Raw genomic sequence first — 9,041 nt, forward strand, 5'->3', positions numbered from 1 at the left:
GGCGGAGTAGTCAAGACTGTTCTCAATCAGTAAAACCTAATCGTTGTGAAGAAAATGACAGGATTTCCAGTTTCGCAGGATGTTTCCAGCTTTGATTCAAAAAATTAAAACATGTAGATATGGATCCCATATTATCCGCGGGTGAAAATTATTAACTTTGTACTTTGTTTGATAAAAATCAGGAAAAAGGTTCGACTTTGATGATGAAAAGTGACTTAGATAAGGATTATTGTAAACTTTTAAAAGTACCTATTCTTATTATGAATAACTTGTAACTCCCTAATTTGTTGGTCGATTTTGTCATTCGTAGTATCAATTTTATTATAATAGAGAGATAGGAACTTCAGAGTGGAAAAATGGTTGGTAAACAACAATGTTATATTCTTTGATCAACCGACACTGTCCATTCCTGTAGAATTGTGAGTCAAGCATATCAACGTGTTCGACTAATCACATGCTCTTTAACTGGCCGGCCGAAACAAAGACGCTACCTCCCGTCCCGGGATTACGTTATTGTTATGCAAAATATGTAACACCTTCCGCACCACCAGAGGGTAGTTGCAATACCCAACGAGCGATGGAAGCGATGACATCAAAGAGCTACTCCACCACAGCGTTTGGATGGCTTTGCGAGATCTAAAAGCTATAACCGCGAAATGTCATGTTATTCCGACTCTTAGTAATATCGAAACGTCTCATCGTCTCATCTACTCAAAGTAAAGGGAGGGGTGTCAATCGGATTCAATAGTCTGAAGTCACGTCCGCCCAGCAAAGAAAATTGGCACTATTTTTATTCTTCATTCTGGCTAGAACTTCACCTGTCATGTGATCCGAATGTATAAAAGTAAAAAACATGATCAGTAGGTTACTATACGTATTCTATACGAGGGAAGTGACGTCACGACTGTTACCCTCCAGACGCGACTTACCGCAACACTGGCCATGGAAGCAAATGCATCTATCTAAATTCTACTTATAGTACTCAATGATGCCCTGGCATCTATCCCATCTATCATATTAAAATTAAGATATAAGCATCAAACGTATAGTAAATTAGGCACGGGTTTCGAAGGTTTCTATTCAGTGAGTAATTTATGATTAATTTTTGAGTAATTTCAACTATAAGGTAAGATACAGTGGGCAGAAAAGGCGTGTATTTTAGTTAATCACACACCATCAATACACAAATGCCACTTTTACTGACTTGACATTGAACACGCCCATATAGAATAGAAGGAGCCCCTAATTTTCACGTCTCCAACGTAGGTTACCGATAGTTTACATAGTTGAGCCTTGCGACTGTCCCCCAGGGGCGTGGCTATATTACTCTACACTTACTGAGTGTCTATCCACAGACTACCGTCCTGTGTTATCTATGTGTCTATGTGGGGAGGGGGGGGGGGGGTGCAAGTACCAGATACCACTAAGGATGCACGTTGCTAATGAATATTAATTATATGGATAATTCTTCTTCAAACCCGTGACATCTGACCATGGCGTACTAAAAGAGTCATAGTAGGGCTATGCATCTGACTGATTAGATCAAGCCTCATAACATTCGCTGTGTTTGGGTGTAGTCATTCCGTCTATATCCCTCGAATCAGACCGCTCCAAAACTAAACCACACCCTTAGTCCCCCGATTAGCCACTCCCACGCCTCGTTCTGAAAAAAGTCCGCGAAATTAAAGGGGAGGCAAGAGAAAATCAGCTGATCGTTAAAATAGTAACAGAAACGTGGAGGTGCTCGGCAATGAATGCAAGAAAGACATTTAAAACGCCTTAAAAATGTTTAAAAATCACTTAATGTTATAATTACCATCCATAACAACCTGTCAAATTCACATATGTAAGATGTCAAGCCAAAATTAATAACAAAATAATAAAGAACACGATTGACCGGTGGTCCGTTGACTACACATGCATACGAGTACCAGAAATATTTTGTAAACAATGTAACACAATATAATGTGTAAGTTTCAAAGCAAATGCAACCACAAATAACATCAAAGAACAATGTGGGACTACTGTTTTAATTTCATAAAACCAAACGTATATTTTCTGCCCCCGATATTGAACGTGTAGTTAGTATGTATCGTACAAACAACATTCGTTTAGACAGGTAGTCGGGATTCTAGCGCCAGTTTTATTTGGGCAACCATGATTGGGATTTCACTCAATGCACTTATCATTAATTATTATTATTATTATTATTATTATTATTATTATTATTATTATTATTATTATTATTATTATTATTATTATTATTATTATTATTATTATTATTATTATTATTATTATTATTATATAATAATAATAATAATAATAATAATAATAATAATAATAATAATAATAATAATAATAATAATAATAATAATAATAATAATAATAATAATAATAATAATAATAATAATAATAATAATAATAAGCAGTTGAAAGGATATAGTCTTTGGTGTATAAGTGCATATGTACAATATTTCTTATAATAAATGCTTCAAAACAAAACTAAAAAAAATAAATAAAGAATAAATGAATAAAAATATCTATTTGGGCATTTACTTACATTAATAGTCTTGAAAATCACAATCACAATCCATGAAAATTAAATATCCCAAAATCCGAAGAAGACATGAATTTAATCCAAAATCCAACACAGGAATGTATTTTAATAGGAGACAGATATCCTATTAAAACCATAGCATTACTTGCAAACAACAATACCCCACTCTGCGTTTAACGGGCTTGTGGCCGTCACATTGTAAATTGTGGCCGCATTAGGGTAATCGGTGTCCTAAAGACTGACATACTGACATACAATCAATGAGAACTATAAAGAATCCATTCTAGAATTCAACTACAAACTGAAAAGCATGATAAATATCACTCTCTCAAATAATTTCCTTTGCTCAGGTTCACTCACACTCTCCTTTATTGCAAAACATTGATAAGTGAGATAAAGTTTGTATTTCAATTATAAACTTAATCACATAACCTAAATGATGGAGAATAAAAACAGCTAATTATAAAAAAAATTCACAGATCAAGTTATCTATTTGAACTCCGCATATTTAGCTTAATTACTCATTGACCATATATTTTTTTAAACGGCATTGTTTCATTTAAACAAGACCATGACGCTTATGCCTGGACCGGGTATTCACAAATTCTGCTTTTGTGTTCCACTTTTCGAATCGAATTAATCTCTATCTTATCCGTTTATTTGCAAATTTTCTGCACTTTATAAATAAGACCATAACGCTTATGTCTGGACCGGTTGTTCGCAAATTCTGCCTTTGTGTTCCACTGTTCGATTAGAATTAATCTCTATTTTTTCCGTTTATTTGCAAAGTTTCTGCACTTTATAAATAAGACCATAGCGCTTATGTCTGGACCGGCATTCGCAAATTCTGCTTTTGTGTTCCACTTTTCGAATCGAATTAATATCTAGTCTATCCGTTTATTTGCAAAGTTTCTGCATTTTATTAATAAGACCATAACGCTTATGTCTGGACCGGGCATTCGCAAATTCTGCTTTTGTGTTCCACTTTTCGAATCGAATTAATCTCTATTTTATCCGTTTATTTGCAAAGTTTCTAGATTTTATAAATAAGACCATAACGCTTATGTCTGGACCGGTTGTTCGCAAATTCTGCCTTTGTGTCCACTGTTCGATTAGAATTAATCTGTTTTTTCCGTTTATTTGCAAAGTTTCTGCACTTTATAAATAAGACCATAGCGCTTATGTCTGGACCGGGCATTCGCAAATTCTGCTTTTGTGTTCCACTTTTCGAATCGAATTAATCTCTATTTTATCCGTCTATTTGCAAAGATTTTGCACTTTATAAATAAGACCATAACGCTTATGTCTGGACCAGGCATTCGCAGATTCTGCTTTTGTGTTCCACTTCTCGAATCGAATGAATCTCTATCTTATCCGTTTATATGCAAAGTTTCTGCACTTTATAAATAAGACCATAGCGCTTATGTCTGGACCGGGCATTCGCAAATTCTGCTTTTGTGTTCCACTTTTCGAATCGAATGAATCTCTATCTTATCCGTTTATTTGCAAAGTTTCTGCACTTTAAAATAAGACCATAGCGCTTATGTCTGGACCGGGCATTCGCAAATTCTGCTTTTGTGTTCCACTTTTCGAATCGAATGAATCTCTATCTTATCCGTTTATTTGCAAAGTTTCTGCACTTTATAAATAAGACCATAACGCTTATGTCTGGACCGGGCATTCGCAAATTCTGCTTTTGTGTTCCACTTTTCGAATCGAATGAATCTCTATCTTATCCGTTTATTTGCAAAGTTTCTGCACTTTATAAATAAGACCATAATGCTTATGTCTGGACCGGGCATTCGCAAATTCTGCTTTTGTGTTCCACTTTTCGAATCGAATGAATCTCTATCTTGTCCGTTTATTTTCAAAGTTTCTAGATTTTATAAATAAGACCATAACACTTATGTCTGGACCGGGCATTCGCAAATTCTGCTTTTGTGTTCCACTTTTGGAATCGAATTAATCTCTATTTTATCCGTTTATTTGCAAAGATTCTGCACTTTATAAATAAGACCATGACGCTTATGTCTGGACCGGGTATTCGCAAATTCTCCTTTTGTGTTCCACTTTTCGAATCGAATTAATATCTAGTCTATCGGTTTATTTGCAAAGTTTCTGCATTTTATAAATAATAATAATTGTTCAAAATTTTACCTTACACCCGATATTACAAGTACAAGTGAGTCAGGTGAAGAAGATTGTCAAACAGTGTGACAGATGAAATAGGAAGAGAGAGAGAGGGAGAGAGAGAGAGAGAGAGAGAGAGAGAGAGAGAGAGAGAGAGAGAGAGAGAGAGAGAGAGAGAGAGGGTAAGAGAGAGAGATATTCGTTTTTTGTTCAAAATCTCTCTCTCTCTCTCTCTCTCTCTCTCTCTCTCTCTCTCTCTCTCTATCTCTCATTGCACAAGGTTGTGCTATTTACTACTATTTATCAAGAACAGCCAAGCTGGCAACCCAGTCTCTGTATAAACTAAGCAAGATGGCAACAGGGACCTCGCTCCTTATCCAATGCCGAAGCTTTAGTTTGAGTCAAACGGTTTTGTTAAAAAAAACCACCCAAAATAAGTTCGTGTCGTAAGTGATGGAAGTTGAAGTCGGCTTATTATAAAATCGTTTTTATGGTCTGTTTGGATTACCCTTTTTAAATAGAAAACGTGAATATAACATAAACTTGAAGAATAGGCAAGCTAAATGAAATTTAAATTGACTGATTAAATGAGTACGCGAGGCTGAGTTGCGAACGACTACTGGGTTCCGACATTCCGATCCCAGTGTCATTCATGTTCACCGTACCGTGTTACTGTCTACACACTACACTGCATTGTTAGTGACTGGTCATGTCTTTTTTGTTTGTATGTTTTACGCAAGCTTAATAAAAATTAAATTAACTGATTAAATGAATACGTGAGGCAGAGTTGCGAACGACTCATGGGTTCCGACATTCCGACCCCAATGTCAGTGTCAGTCATGTTAACCGTACTGTGTTACTGTCTACACACTACACAGCATTGTTAGTGACTGGTCATGCCTTTTTTGTTTGTATGTTTCTTTTAATATGGGTCAATTTACAAAGAATAATAATAGAACTGTTCAAAACAAAAACTAGATTCACTATTACGTGCCTGTAATGAAGTGCTTTCCACAAACCGTGAGCGAGAATGATGGTGGAGGTAATGGCAACCATGTGGGTTTGTTATTGCTTCCTGCCTCCGTCAACCCACGCATCCAGTTGCGTAACCCACGCTGAATCTGACCAATACCCAACGAGCGATGGAAGCGATGACATCAAAGAGCTACTCCACCACAGCGTTTGGATGGCTTTGCGAGATCTAAAAGCTATAACCGCGAAATGTCATGTTATTCCGACTCTTAGTAATATCGAAACGTCTCATCGTCTCATCTACTCAAAGTAAAGGGAGGGGGTGTCAATCGGATTCAATAGTCTGAAGTCACGTCCGCCCAGCAAAGAAAATTGGCACTATTTTTATTCTTCATTCTGGCTAGAACTTCACCTGTCATGTGATCCGAATGTATAAAAGTAAAAAACATGATCAGTAGGTTACTATACGTATTCTATACGAGGGAAGTGACGTCACGACTGTTACCCTCCAGACGCGACTTACCGCAACACTGGCCATGGAAGCAAATGCATCTATCTAAATTCTACTTATAGTACTCAATGATGCCCTGGCATCTATCCCATCTATCATATTAAAATTAAGATATAAGCATCAAACGTATAGTAAATTAGGCACGGGTTTCGAAGGTTTCTATTCAGTGAGTAATTTATGATTAATTTTTGAGTAATTTCAACTATAAGGTAAGATACAGTGGGCAGAAAAGGCGTGTATTTTAGTTAATCACACACCATCAATACACAAATGCCACTTTTACTGACTTGACATTGAACACGCCCATATAGAATAGAAGGAGCCCCTAATTTTCACGTCTCCAACGTAGGTTACCGATAGTTTACATAGTTGAGCCTTGCGACTGTCCCCCAGGGGCGTGGCTATATTCCTCTACACTTACTGAGTGTCTATCCACAGACTACCGTCCTGTGTTATCTATGTGTCTATGTGGGGAGGGGGGGGGGGTGCTAAGTACCAGATACCACTAAGGATGCACGTTGCTAATGAATATTAATTATATGGATAATTCTTCTTCAAACCCGTGACATCTGACCATGGCGTACTAAAAGAGTCATAGTAGGGCTATGCATCTGACTGATTAGATCAAGCCTCATAACATTCGCTGTGTTTGGGTGTAGTCATTCCGTCTATATCCCTCGAATCAGACCGCTCCAAAACTAAACCACACCCTTAGTCCCCGATATGGCCACACCCCTCATATTATGATTATGCCCATAGTTTGATGTGACAAATTATTGAAACAAGACTAATGTGAACCTCTGATGTTCTGTCCTGACGTAACTTATGTCATTTCCCGTGGATTCAGGAACATCCCTACCAGAAAAAGACGTGTGGAAATCACGTCTAAGACGTAATCAGTTCCTTTGAACCCCCTAAAACAGGGGACTGAGGAACACTGATGATGCCGGGTTGTGCAATAATGTCCAACCGCGCCCTCATCGTATTGGTCCCCAAGTATGCTAAAATCTATTATCTAGCAGCCAAGTTCCTACAACTAAACAATCCATGAGCAAAAACACCTAAAACATATAAATAACTAAATAGAACTCATCAAAATCATAACAACAATATCATATAGCAGCTACTGAATAGCTATCAATTATATATATAAAAACGTAATAAAGATAAGAAACGGCGATGCTTGTATAATCATGGAAAAGGCAGGGTGTTAAATGAGGCAACTTACTCTCAATCTCCAGACACAGTGATTATACAAAATTAAATCAATGTAACGAATTATTTAAAACACGATACACAATAATCCACTGAAATACACTCAAGAATTAAACACATCATTAACTTAATAAAAAATTACAAAAAGAAGTAAAGATTCCTACAATAGCTGGGTAGTATTAGTATTATAATTCTCGTCACCAATACGAGAGAGAGACCAAAAATGCGTGTGATCAGTTAGACGGAAAGATTCCAAGTGATCGGTAAATGGATGGTTCATCACTCATATGAATTCACAATTCGACCAATTGTGTTGTAGAATGATTGTTTTGACCCTAAGCTTGTGAAATTCAAGAACAAGTAAGTACAGGGTATTGCATGTAAATATTGCGTTTTGGTGGAAATACATCCTAACACCAAATTAAAAAGCATTACGTCGACTCATTACGTGTACAACAAACACACACACGCACACACACACACACACGAAAAAGAAAACTAACACATTAAAACAATAACAAGATATGAAAATTAACACACCATCAAATTAGATCGCAACTAAGAGGGAAAAGTAAAAGAGGAACAGCAATATCGATAGTATACAAAGTACTTATAATAATTTTCAATTCTTAAATTCCCGTGATGAATTTTTTTTTTAATGAAGCCTTTATTATGATAAATAAACTTCCTTTACTCAACCCCGAGGGAAAATTTGTCTTTATGGTCTATTCCAAGGGAAGAATGGAATAACCCATGCTTCAGCCGCAGTGCAGCGCCACAAGTGAGCTAAGGCGAAATGACTTAGCCTACTCAAAGACACACAGCGTGACTGTCTATTCCAAGGGAAGACTGGAATAACATATGCTTCAGCCGCAGTGCAGCGCCACAAGTGAGCTAAGGTGAGATGACTTAGCCTACTCAAAGACACAGCGTGGTGGGTAGTCAGACTCAGTACCTTTCGTGTAAGAAGCAAAGACCATACCGCTGAGCCACGCTGCCCCATTAGTTAGATTTATTTACTCACGCATTTCATATATACATGCATTTATTTTTCGAAAAGGACACCGCAGCCGCGTCAAAGGCATATGCTAGCATCACATTTAATTTTTGTGGCTATGTGGTCTAGTGGTATGACACTCGCTTTCGGATCGGAAGGTCCTGGGTTCGAGCCTTGCTCGGCGCATAGTTGAGTCATTGGATAAGACTCTTTACTCGCATTCTCTCACCGTACTAATGTGTAAAATGAGTACCTGGCCGTTAACAGCGTTGTCTCTGTCCGAAAAAAATTGTAACATCGCCTAACAGGCGTCATGTCCCGTCCTAAATGTTAAATGTTGCTGTTGGCCAGGGAGCCCTTGTAAAACAAGAACAATTCGTAAAGCTCAATTTTTTAACGTAAATTTATTGGACAAGTGGAAAGTGTTACGAAAAAAAGACATGAAAAGAAATCACGGCTGTGACCGACGTAGATGCTAGGACTAGGACATTGATCGGACTCACTTGAGCTTTTTTGAGATTTTGAAAAGAAAGAGAATAGAATAACTAGCAAACTAAATTATTTGAAAGATCATGTTACAAACGTAATATGCAAAAACGCAACACACTCTACTTTAGAACCAAAAACTAGAGGAGCCAATAAGATGGAGAGAAAGATAA

This window comes from Berghia stephanieae, chromosome 6 (genome assembly GCF_034508935.2).
Source record: "Berghia stephanieae isolate SIO BIC M18660-M18661 chromosome 6, UCSD_Bste_1.3, whole genome shotgun sequence".
In the NCBI taxonomy this organism is placed as follows: Eukaryota; Metazoa; Mollusca; class Gastropoda; order Nudibranchia; family Aeolidiidae; genus Berghia; species Berghia stephanieae.